The sequence below is a fragment of the Cylas formicarius genome, unplaced genomic scaffold (assembly GCF_029955315.1).
Source record: "Cylas formicarius isolate icCylForm1 unplaced genomic scaffold, icCylForm1.1 PGA_scaffold_3__17_contigs__length_32017465, whole genome shotgun sequence".
NCBI classification, from domain to species: Eukaryota; Metazoa; Arthropoda; class Insecta; order Coleoptera; family Brentidae; genus Cylas; species Cylas formicarius.
In genome coordinates, this window is record NW_026844326.1 from 21,716,382 (window position 1) to 21,728,617 (window position 12,236).

At 33.4% G+C, this 12,236-nt stretch overlaps 1 protein-coding gene and 1 non-coding gene across 2 annotated transcripts in view; one reads left to right on the forward strand and one right to left on the reverse strand.

Annotated features, from left to right (window-relative positions):
- Nucleotides 1-7,640: 7,640 nt before the first annotated feature.
- On the reverse strand, nt 7,641-7,722 carry Trnas-uga (transfer RNA serine (anticodon UGA)). The gene has a single exon. It is a non-coding gene; the product is annotated as a tRNA-Ser (tRNA).
- Nucleotides 7,723-8,316: 594 nt separating this feature from the next.
- LOC132699627 (protein gustavus) overlaps nt 8,317-12,236 on the forward strand; it is a 105,364-nt gene continuing 101,444 nt past the window's right edge. The window contains exon 1 of the mRNA XM_060666451.1: nt 8,317-8,514. The gene's annotated coding sequence lies outside the window, so the exon portion shown is untranslated. The remainder of the gene's footprint in view (nt 8,515-12,236) is intronic.

Here is a 12,236-nt window from a genome sequence, read left to right on the forward strand (position 1 = left end):
ACCCTGGAAAAGGGTTGGGTTGTCTCAACTGATAAGTCTAAAACAAATGCGCCATCAAAAAGAGGTAAACGAATAACTATTTTGCATGCTGGTTCTAAAGATGGTTGGATTCCAAATGGACTTTCTCTGTCTGTGAAAAATATTAAAGATTCTTCACTGGATTACCATGAAGACGCCACCGCTGATTTATTTGAAAGTTGGTTTAAAAACAAACTAGTTCCAAACATAGCGTAATTGTAATGGACAATGCGAGTTATTACAGTAGAGAGTTAGCTAAAAGCCCTTCCTCATGTGACACAAAAGGAACAATCCAAAACTGCATGTATAATAACGACGAAAAAGCAATTAATTGAGGTTTTACAAAACTTGAACCTACAAAAGAAATACGTCTGTGATAATTATGCAACAAATCTAGGACATACAGTTTTAAGGCTTCCACCTTACCACTGTATATTTAATCCCATTGAACATGTTTGGCACCAACTGAAATCTGCCATTCGTCGTAACAATGTTTTTCCCCGTGTTAACTCCAATGGTCTCAAACTTATAAAAAACGAAGTTTTTAACATCCCTCCACAAAGTTGGGCAAATTCTGTCAAACATATAGAAAAAGCAGAACAATCATATATGCATATTGCAAAGGATATAGAACAAATAATAATTAGAACAGGCGATGATAGCGATAGTGATACTGATATGTTATGTGAATAATTTTAAGTAATTTAAGTAGGTAATAACAATAATTTGTAATTTTAGATTTAAACATAAATACATACATAAATAAATAAATATCGTTTAGTATCTTTTCTAACAAAACCCCAAATAATTAAATTCTAAGCAAAGTACGGACCTGTTCGGCCATATTTCATTCTTACAGCTTGCCCGGGTCTTTCCTTAATTCGTATCAGTTAGTCACTTTCTTGTATCTATGGACAGACTTTACTCTTTAATTTCGTTTTTAAAAGAATTGAGATTAATGTTTATTCTTAAAATATTATATAACACGTAATGAAGACAATTGTCTAGTGTCGAATGAGCATGCGATCTACATCGTAGTTCTTGGAAGGTTTTTATTCCGGGTCAAGGCGCAACTAGGATTACTTTCTAAAGCCGCTATTCTAGAAATTCAAGAGCAAATTGAGGAAAGTGAATTCTTTAGTCTTAGTCGCTATGACCACACAAAAAAAGCATTTATTTCTTATTAAAATAATTGCTACTATTATTATTGCAGCAAAATAAATTCAGCCTAATCTTGAAGAGTCGGAAAAAACATTCAATAAAAATAATGTAGGGTTTTTTATCCATTAACTTTTGGTAATTATGGAATTTTCAAAAATACGTTGCAAACTTACCAGAATGACATAACTTGGATTTTATTTGATAACGATTTATCTTCGTGATTTCAAGAACATAAAATTTGCCATATTAAATTTTAGGTGAAATTACTATAACTAATATATTACTATAACTGATTTTATTTAAGTTTTAGTAATTTCATCTAAAATTTAAACGCGAATATTAGAAAAACTGCCAAATACAATATTTGCAAACTTTATATTCTCAAAATCAAAAGTGTTATATTTAAAACAATTTTATTTCAATATACATATAATTACCAAAAGATATTAGATGAAAAACATTACATCTTTTATATTTAAAGTTTTTTTTAACTGTTCGAGATTTGACTGTAGGAATGGTGCACAATACAAACAAACACTCTATAAATAATCCAGAACAAAATATTCATAAAATAATTTCAAATTGCACTTTATTAAATTGTTACTATTTACAAAACTTTTGGATTCCTGGTTGTTTTAGATCGAATTTGCTGACGTTCAACTAAACCAACACTCATCAGTGATTGCCGAACACAATCACGAGACCGGACATCAAATTTTATTCGATAAAACTAAACTTCTTGCATGTAATCAATTCTTCTACCAACGAAAAATGAAAATTTATTGAAATCTAATAGCTACCAAACAATCTTAACCACGACTTCACCCATATGGGACAATGTTCACGCCCCTCCATTGGTTCCGCCCCCTCCCTCCCCAAAGAAACTTCGAAAAATATCCTGAGAAAATGTTTTTTAACCTCTTCGTCCCAGTAAGTGGGAAATGACCCGTTTGGTTATATCATAAATAAAAATTTGGTGACTCCGAATGCTGTTCCAGATACTTTGGACGCGCAATTTTTTCCTTTGTAGGCCCACGCCTGGCGATGCAGTAGCGAGTAGAGATCTGCGCGCTATTTTGTTCGGCCTTGGCGGTCTCTCGTATTATTTTAAGCCCCCGCCATTACAGTCTTTTAAAAATAAATTTAACTATGGAAGCGACCGTCTACGCCTAACATCTGGCAATTGAGTCAATGCGGCAGATCGCCTATTCCTGATTAGGTATTCAAAATCAGCATAATAGCTTATCGCTGCAAACCACTCGTTTTTTTTCTTCACAGAATCAATTAAAAGCCCCCCGCGCCGGGCCATTTTCATATCAGTTTTATTACTGTGCGTGTCATAACCGTTATGACCCTATTCACCTCCCCTACGACTTATCGCGGTCACAATCTTAACCCCATCCAACGTGAGCCACTGTCCATGACGACGTCCGCAAATGGGGTAGATTGGGCGATAAAAATCGACTGTAGTGCATCATAATTCTGTCCGGATTTTTAATTGTCTCGTGGACTCTGATTTACATAAGTCATTATGGTTATTCAGGGGCGTACGACTCTTTTGTTTGTTAAGTTACGATGTGCGCAAATTTCCTACAAATTGTGTTTTTTCTTTAAATTTATTTTGTTCTTACTGTCTTGGGGTCAGCATATATTGGATATATGCTTCTTGGAACTATAGTTTGCAGAGTTACACTTATAGAAATTAAGAACAAGTTGATTTTTTGTACGATGGAAAGTGACAAATTGCGGATTACGACAGATGCAACTGTGGTCAGAAGAAACGCCTCCATCATCGGCCATAGAAAATCTGATTATATTATTCCAATTTAGTATCTAAAGGACACTGTGATTAGTTAGTAGAAGACCCAAAACACTTTATTCCTTGTTGTTTTCTGTCATCGATTTACAATACATTTAGGATTAGTTCGAAATCGAACTCAAGCTATATAGAAATGCTTGTCATTGATGAATCGATGAAATTTTTGTACAATTTTGTACAATGATGTAATACAATTTATATTTTAGTCCACTCGTTTTTGACAAAATGGGAAAAAGACGAAATTTTTATATAATTTCATAGAGTTCCGTGACTGACTGCAGCAACAATAATTATTTACAAATTAAAGTAGAACAAAAACACTAAAAATTACAAGACACACTAAAGTAAAAGATTCTTTAACCATTCCAAATACTGCTCTATGTGTCCACCATTTTACTGAACACATTTCTGATGATGTCTTGCATTTAGTAACATTTCCGGATAGTCTCTTAACTGATTGATTGCCCCTGAAATCATTTGCCGAAGTTCTACGATATTATTACAGGGAGTTCTGTGAACGTCTCCTCGAAAGAAAAAATCCATTAAAGTTAAGTCGGGGCTGTTGGCTCGCCAATCCATAGTTCCGCCGTTCCCTATCCAACCCCTGGGATATTCCATGTTAAGAAAATTTTTAACTTACACAACATTGTGAGGAGGGGCACCCTCTTGCTGCCATATAATAGCAGCGCTGATATATTTAGAGGTAAATCTTCTATATATTGTTCTATTTAGTGCTCCAGTTAATTTTTGTTCTATAAATATCTATAACACCACACCATGCATTAATTGATTGGTACTCTTGGGTTATTTCGTGTATTTGTCTAGGATCGTTTAAAGATCAATATCGCGTATTTTGTCTATTGAAACGCTTTCTTGTAGTAAACGAACTTTCTATTTAAAAAAACCAAACAAAACTGCATTTCTTCTTCGATTCTATCAAAATTGAGTCGATTGATCAGCGATAAATACCTCTGTCTAGTAATAGAGGAAACTGGATGTACTTCATAGAATCTTAATATGTGTGCCTTATTTTCTTAATTTAAAACATTAGGATTCCGGTAAACTTTTTTAGCATTTAATACATTACCGATTTCAGCAAATTTCTTTGCCAGCCTTGGAAATATCTGTTTTGAAGGAGCTCGGGGCTCTGGATAAAGTCCAATATACTGACGACGAGCTGCGATTGTACTTTTATTATTCAGAAGTATATTATTCAGAAGTATATTATCACTCCTTTCACGGATGCTAAAGTGGCGAAAAACCAATTTAACAATAATAACTCGACGTTGTTTACTAATATGTCAAACATAAACATATTTTTATTTGTCAGTCAGGGTACTGAAATTATATAAAAATGTCCTATTTTTGCCGATTTTTCAAAAACGAGTGGACTACAATATAAAGTGTGTTACATCATTGTAATCGGAATAAGATATTCTATTAAACACTTATATAACATACAGGGTTTTTCATTTTTTAAAAATATGATGTAGGTTTATATGTCAGAAAATTGATAGCGTTTTGTTTTATACGTTGCTTGGGTAAAAGCTTAGCTGCTATCTATACATTTTGTTTTTTTGTTTACCTAGATATCTCCAAAAACAAAAAAATTACTGCCAATTCAAATGTTGTCAAGATAAATTGAACGCACGATACATAACATACAACTATTTTGCGCATAATGATTAGTTTAAGTTATAGAAATGAAACTCACACACATTTCGTTAGTCGATATAATAAGTAAGTCCATGAATTTTGAATACTTTACTTTGCACCTGTGATTTTTCTGCTACCTTGAAGCTGAATAGGCGTCAATATAGATCGCATTAAGCATTTGCTTCTCTTGAGATGATGAATAGATGAGTTTTGAAGATACGACATAACTTTCGAACTCTAACTGAAACTCAATGGAGAAACTTGTGGATATCCAGAATTTAGTGTCGACAGGAACCGTATCCTTGAAACGTCAGGCATCCCACAATAGGGAATTCCCGCGGCGTCCCACAGCTGAGTTAAATTTATAGGGAGGACGTGCAAAATCCGTTGGCAATTCGACGATTTCACTGCGGTCGTAAATCGAGGAAATCTCAGAATTGCCGTGATACATTGGCCGGATATATCGGACGTTTTGGAAATTATTACATCGGTCCACCATCTGGCGTCCGCGTTTAAACGTAATGGACGTCGAGTTTAAATGTTCGGAGCGATTTTGTTCAATTGCGCTTTTTTTTCTTCTCGCTGTCCAGTTGCGCGACTCCGGATTAGCTCCGCGTGTGTTTTTCATCGTCATCAGTCCAATGTTTGATGATTTTTGAAAATTGCTTTTTTTTACGTATTTGGTTAAAAGCAGATAATACATTCAGCAACAACTTTTTTTTAAAGTTGGTACATTGGAGTTTACCATCTATTAATTAAACGGACAATAATGTCCAGTTTATAGTCTTCCTCAGACAGATTCAAACTTTCTTATTTTAAATGAAAGATGTACGTATTATTTTTAAATCTGAAAAATTTACCAAAAATATGTTCTTTTCATCTCAAATAAAAAGTGCGGACCTCTAAAAAAATGCTATGGACGTGGCAACACCGCTTATATTAAATTCCAAAGGTTTTCACGCAGTAATTTCTGAGATACGGCTGCCACGGGACTTTTGACCTTCTTTTATCTTGAATGACAAAAAATATTTATAAACGAACTATAAGATAATCTAAATTATAAAAGAAAAGTGTATAATATACAATTTACAGCCTATGAATTATAATGTAGTCAGTTTAGTAAATTTGAAAGTCCTGTAAAAAGTTTCTCAAAATTTATGTAGATAATTTTTTTTGGTGCGTTTCTCTAAAAGAACAACCCACATGCCGAAAAAAGAAAGAGCGAAAAAATAAGATTTTTTTTTCTATTTCAACCAAAAAGTATCAGCTAGTTTTTTTCTTCGAAAAAGTAGAACCAACTTTGGTATTTTAAATACGACACTCTATATATATTGGATTTTTCGTAGTTTTGCTCAAATCATAGCTTCCGTTAAATCTTTATTATAGCTATATTTAAATTCGTAGAGAGCTGGCTATAGCTTTCAAAATTCCCAATCAATACTTTTTTGTAGACAAGTTCACTCTTTAAAAATAATAGAATGCAATTTTTTTCATATGCAATGAAATGGAATTTTTATCAACTTTTATGGAACACAATTACAAATTGGATAGTTTGGAATACATTCCATTGAACTCTTTTAACAGTTAATGAGTTTTTTATTATTAATATATATATATGTCTGAATTATTGTTAAATATTTTATTGTATTTTGAGGTTATATCGATATAAGTTTCAATAAATGCCATGAACTTTCACCATGTTATTGCCGGTTTATAAAGTACTGAAAGTTAACGTTTACGGTTTAATTTTCGAGTTTTGATCACTTTAATGTAATTAAATAGAGTATATAGAATTTTTAATTTGAAATTACCAAAAAGAGATTCTCAATTGTCTCTTCCATTCAACAAATTTACATACCATACATTTATAAAATAGAACCCATAAAATATTGAAAATTCAAGTCTAATTTCATGTATGGTCTTGAACTGTTCTTCCATGTTAAATTACTTTAAATTTTTGATTACATGATTATAACCATCTATAAACATATATGTATATTTAACGTCCGTAAAGCTTCCGTTAATTTTAAACCACATTAAATTAATGTTTTAAGTACTTTACAAACCATCCTTCACGTGGGTCATCCGCCCGATTTTTTTGTAAATGACCGAAAGAAGAAAACTACAAAGAGTAAAGAAAAGAATAAATAATGCAAAAAGAAAAGTAGTCGATGGCGATTGGCGATTGGCGATTGGATCAGACACTAGCTACCTAAAAGCCATGAAAATAGTTGAAAATTTTGTCAAGATGTACGTAGAAAAGAATTTTAAAGGGAAGGGTTGCGGTCTAAAATATGATATAAGAAAAACAGTTTAATTAATTAAAAAAAGTTGGAAACAAAACATTGTAGACACATTTATCAGTAGGGGTAGGGGTACTGGCATATATTTAAAATTATGGAACATAAAATAAAAATTAGTTAATGCTCGCTAGGCTGTGAACAAAGTTTTATATCGAACCACTGCCCTTACGATGTCGTTTATCCGACAAACGGGATTTTTTCCTTAAAACACTTTTATATTCCTCCCTTCCTCGACCTTATTGACATCGCAAAACCCCATACAACCGTAAAATATGACATTAAAAATTACTCAGGAACATTTTCAGCCCTCCCGCATCGCCTGGCCAGCGCAGCATTCGGCGTGGTATTCGTTATTCGTGGACACAACGCGACAGGCCCACTGGGGAATTTTCCCGCAGGACAGGAAGTGGATTCATCCAGGCGAACAGTGCATTTAAACCACTTATCCACTTACGAGATACGCGGTTGTGTGATATCTTTATGGGGAAATAACTTAAATAATTGTATTTTGGATATGACAATTTTTCCTTTGATAATTATTCCTTCTAAATTAAAGAATATATATATCCTATTGTATTTATACGCTCTTGAGAAACCTTTGAAAAGCAAAATGCCTTCTTCTTAAATCTGCAGTTAAAGAGTTCTCACAAAAAAAAAAACATATAAGTCTAGAAAAAAATGTCCGCTGCGGACAGGATTCGAACCTGTGCGGGCAGAGCCCAATGGATTTCAAGTCCATCTCCTTAACCACTCGGACACCGCAGCTTGATTCAAAATTTTTTTCGAAGTCGTAGCTACTGTCATTAAAATAAAGCATCAAAATTTAACTAGTTTTTACTTCTTTAGATTTAAAATCTAGAAACGTTTTAAAAAAATAACGTTAATCAATAATAATTACTTAACAGACCAAAAAAAAAGATATAGTAAATAGGTTTGATGATTATTTAGGCTACAATTACAGGAAAATGAAGTTGTCAATTTTTACATACAAATTATAACTTAATTTGGAAACAATAACATATTTTTAAAGTTTATTCTCCGAATATCTGCAACCAACAATACTGTTATAAGACAATAGTTTATAAAATGTTCGTACTGGGTTCCCAAATATTTTCTCATTAATTGTATTTTTTAATTTTATTTTGAATAGTTTCTGACATCTACTGTTTGAATTCTTAAATACTTTCTAGTGTGAGACCGATGTAAAGATAACTGTAACCGTAATTCTCAATACACTTTGTCGATGGACCATCGCTTACGAGATGGCGCCACAAACGCAAAATTGTAGTAAACTACGATGATCATTTTCTTGGTTACCCGAACTGCTCGCTAGGGGCGTTAGCAATCGCGTGTCAAAAATCGGGCAAAAAATTCAGTGACAGACTCACAAGCAGACAGTTTTCAGATTGTTTATGGTTTTCGATATTATTCGAAGTCTGGCACGAGTCGAAAGTTAATCAAATCGCGTGTGCAGTGACCAGTCTTTCCGAATCAAGCCTTGTGTTCTTTCTTTATTCCCTTGGATTTAACCAATTTTGCAGTCCGTGTCCACGAAAGGTAAGAACCTTGGTTTATTTACCTTAAAACGCTAGTTTACCCGAAACGTATTAAGTTACTTACTGTTGCACATCTATTGCGCAAAGCGTTCTTCACATCTTTATTTAAACCTAAAATGCACCCGCTTAATGTGCAGCAGGGAATGGGCAATAGGGTAGGTCAATTGTGGGGGTTAGTTATGGCGGCCATATTTGTTGATGTTTCTACCTAGGGGTCCACATAGACTGTTTTTTGTGATCATTAAGTAGGATATTTGACTGGTTTTAATGTTTAAAATAATGATCTTCCCTGTATCACGAATACAGAGGTACTGTTTTCTATTTTCTATACCTATTCTTATTTTAGTAAGAGTGGTTGTGAGGTTTTTTGTGATTTGATGTTTGGGAATCGGAAGAAGTACTTGTTGGTGGCACGAGATATTTTGTAGTTATTAATTCTTCTAGCTATTACTTAAATCATCGTCATCTTCCATTTTAGACAAGGAATTTTTCCGTTGCCATCTGCGCATACATAATCATACAAAGTGCTTTTGCAATTTGTATTAATAAGGTGATAAACAATAACAAGTTTGAATTTTAATTTGTATGTAAGTTTTGTTTGCTCTTGAGCGACATTTAAGACGAACAAGATGATGAACAGGTTTTATGCAAAAAGATTTAGGAGCTTAGCATTTGCGTGATGTAATATTTTTTATCTTGATTCCTATAAATCTAATGCAAACTTTGTTTATTATTCGAGTAATTAGTTCGCATAAAATTTAATGGGTATGGTGTAAATCAAATTCATCGGTACTGTACCGTTTTGCTTGTATTGGAAAAACTACTTCTTAAATACGGATTTTAGCATTTTCTTGGCATTATCTACCCTCGACGTCATATGGCTGATAGTAGTTGTTACATATAACGGTTATTAACATTTTGGCGATAATAAACCTGTTAGTTAGTGCTCCTATTAGTAACTTGAATAAATATGATCCTTGCTTATCTTATTTGTCAGGTTCGTTTGTTTAAAATTCGATGCCGAACTAGCTTATTCGATAGCCTCGTAAGCCCGATCTAAATAACCTCAAACTATAGAGATCGAGCGTAAACCACAAATAATTTTTCAACATGAACGGTTTATGTAGTCAGTCTCTAATTTTTAATTGGGGTAAAATATCCGAGTTGACCCAAATCTCCCAATTAAACGTCGTTGAAACCAATTATCAAATATGACCTGCCTTCCGTGTGTTACTGCCTGTGACTCTATCAAGGTCACATTGTATCTGGTGTACCAAATAATTAAAGATGCCGAAAGAAAACACACTACTGTATTAGAAAGTCGGTATTGTATCTCATTTATTTGCACTGCTTTGCAAAAAAATTTTAATAGATATTGCGTAAAATAGAATGCGTGACAATAAAAAAAATGCATTATTGAACTCACGAGCGCACTCTACATAGCCAGTTAAATGGATGGTAATCATATACAGTAAACTCCGTTTATAACGTACATACATACATATTTCACTGGTCCGACCAAAAAACTCTTGATTTTTTATCGGACATTACGTACCATATATAACTTCTACCACAGTTATAAAGTACAATATTTTCACTATTGTTCCGGTTATAAAGTATCGGGGATTTTTGGAAATTGCTAGACAAAAGAAACTGGCAACAATAACAATATCTACAATTTGGAGTAATGGCGAAAAAATTAGAAATCCAGATGAAGATATAGCTCTTTTACCATGGTTTCAAGTTCGAAGATCCGAAAATATCGCAATAACTGCTCCAGTTTTGAAATCGAAAGCCGAAGAATTTGCGAGGGGATTACCAGGTGAGGATTTAGTTGTTCTACAGGTTGATGACTTACCTCTGGTTCAGTGGTTCGAGAAGTAATTAGTTGCGCAATAGCGGCCAAGATCTAACTAACATCTTGTATCTTCCTAAGGATAGCTTCCCAAGTGTTGATGATAATTTAATAACAACAGAATTATTAACGGATAATGATATTATCTAAAACGTCAGAATAGAGAAATATTGCTTCTGGTTGACAATTGTGCAGCTCATCCAAAAATCTAATCCTTTCAAATATCAGATTCGAGTTTTTGCCTCCAAGTAGCACCTCAGTGGCCCAACCAATGGACTAGCTCATAATAAAATGCCTTAAGACATATTACAGTAGATATTGTTTGTATAGTTTGATCTAGTTATTTGAAAATGGGGAACTTTTCAACATCACTATCCTAGACTCCATAAAATTACTTTCTCGATATTGGAATGATGTTACTTCAACCACTATTTCAAACTGCTTTCGACGTGCAGATCTGATAAAATCGGAAGATGAGTTTGATTCAGACGATGACTTACCTCTGGTTGAGTGGTTCGAGAAGTACAAAAATAATAACAGCGATGACTGGGAGGTTCCCCTAAGTAATTGGTTGCGCATTAGCGGTCAAGATCTAACCAACATTGAAATGTATCTTCCTGAGCTGGATAGTTTCCCAGCTGTTGATGATAATTTAATAACAGCGGAGTTATTAACGGATAATGATATTATTACTGAAGTTTTACAGCCAAATGTTCCTCAAAGCTTTGATAACGAAAGCGACTATGATGTTCAACAGGACGAAGTACGAAGTTATTCTGAAGCGCTTTGTACCGCTAAAATTGTTACCATTTTTGTACAATCTATTGATAATGTAACTGATGATATTATGCAAGCGTCCTGGAAGGTTGAAAAGCACATCGAGAATATGAAATTTGTATTGAAAAAAATAAACAAAAATAACGAATTTTTTTACCCAAAATGAAAAAAGTATTTATTTTGACTTGTATGTTGTAAAGTTTATATAGATAGATAACTTTTTGGTTTAGATACTTTAGTTTCTTTCGTTTTTTAGCACCTATCTTAGTGTTTATTATTTTTCTATTTTTATGTAAAACAAGAATATGTATGTACCTACATAATTTATTTTTTTTATACCGTACTTCCGCTTATAGAGTACATTTTCTAGAGGGTACTTTATAACCGGAGTTCACTGTATTAACTAAGCACAAAATATATTTTATATATTATAGTGACAGTTACATAAATATACGATTATGTTTTAATTTTTTATATCTTAATGTGTATTGAATTTTGCTAAAAGAATGATCAATTTTGATTGCTTCCACTACAATTTAAATGCGTATACAATTTAATATTTGTTGCTAGTTGCTGCAGCGGAAAACTATTTCATTTCAGGCACGTAGGATTCGTTTCGTTGGATCCAATTAAGAAAATCCAACGTTGCTGTATTTGATATCGCTCTTTAAATATTTTTAACGCCTCACCCGCCGATCCTATTGGGTCGGTGACATTTTATCACGAAAAGAGTCTGCATTATTGTAATACCGATAAACTCTACTCGGGACAGTTTTCGTTTATTCGCGTGGCAACGGTGGAGCAAAGCTTGACCGAAACTTCAAGGCGGTTATAAAAAAAAAAATCGTTTCAAGCATTGAAAATGTCGAATACATCTGCGGGCAGGAGAAATCCCGACAAAAGCATTTTTATTCCTGCAGCGTAACAGGAAGAACCTTCCATGCAAATGAACGTTTCAAACGCAAGTTGGTTGGTCAAGGAATGTTTATAATTAGTGGTACTTGATACGATTACGCTGGTTGATTTCGAACAAACTGTCACGTTATACACGTAACTTATTTTGCAACCTATCAGCGTTTACATGTATTTAC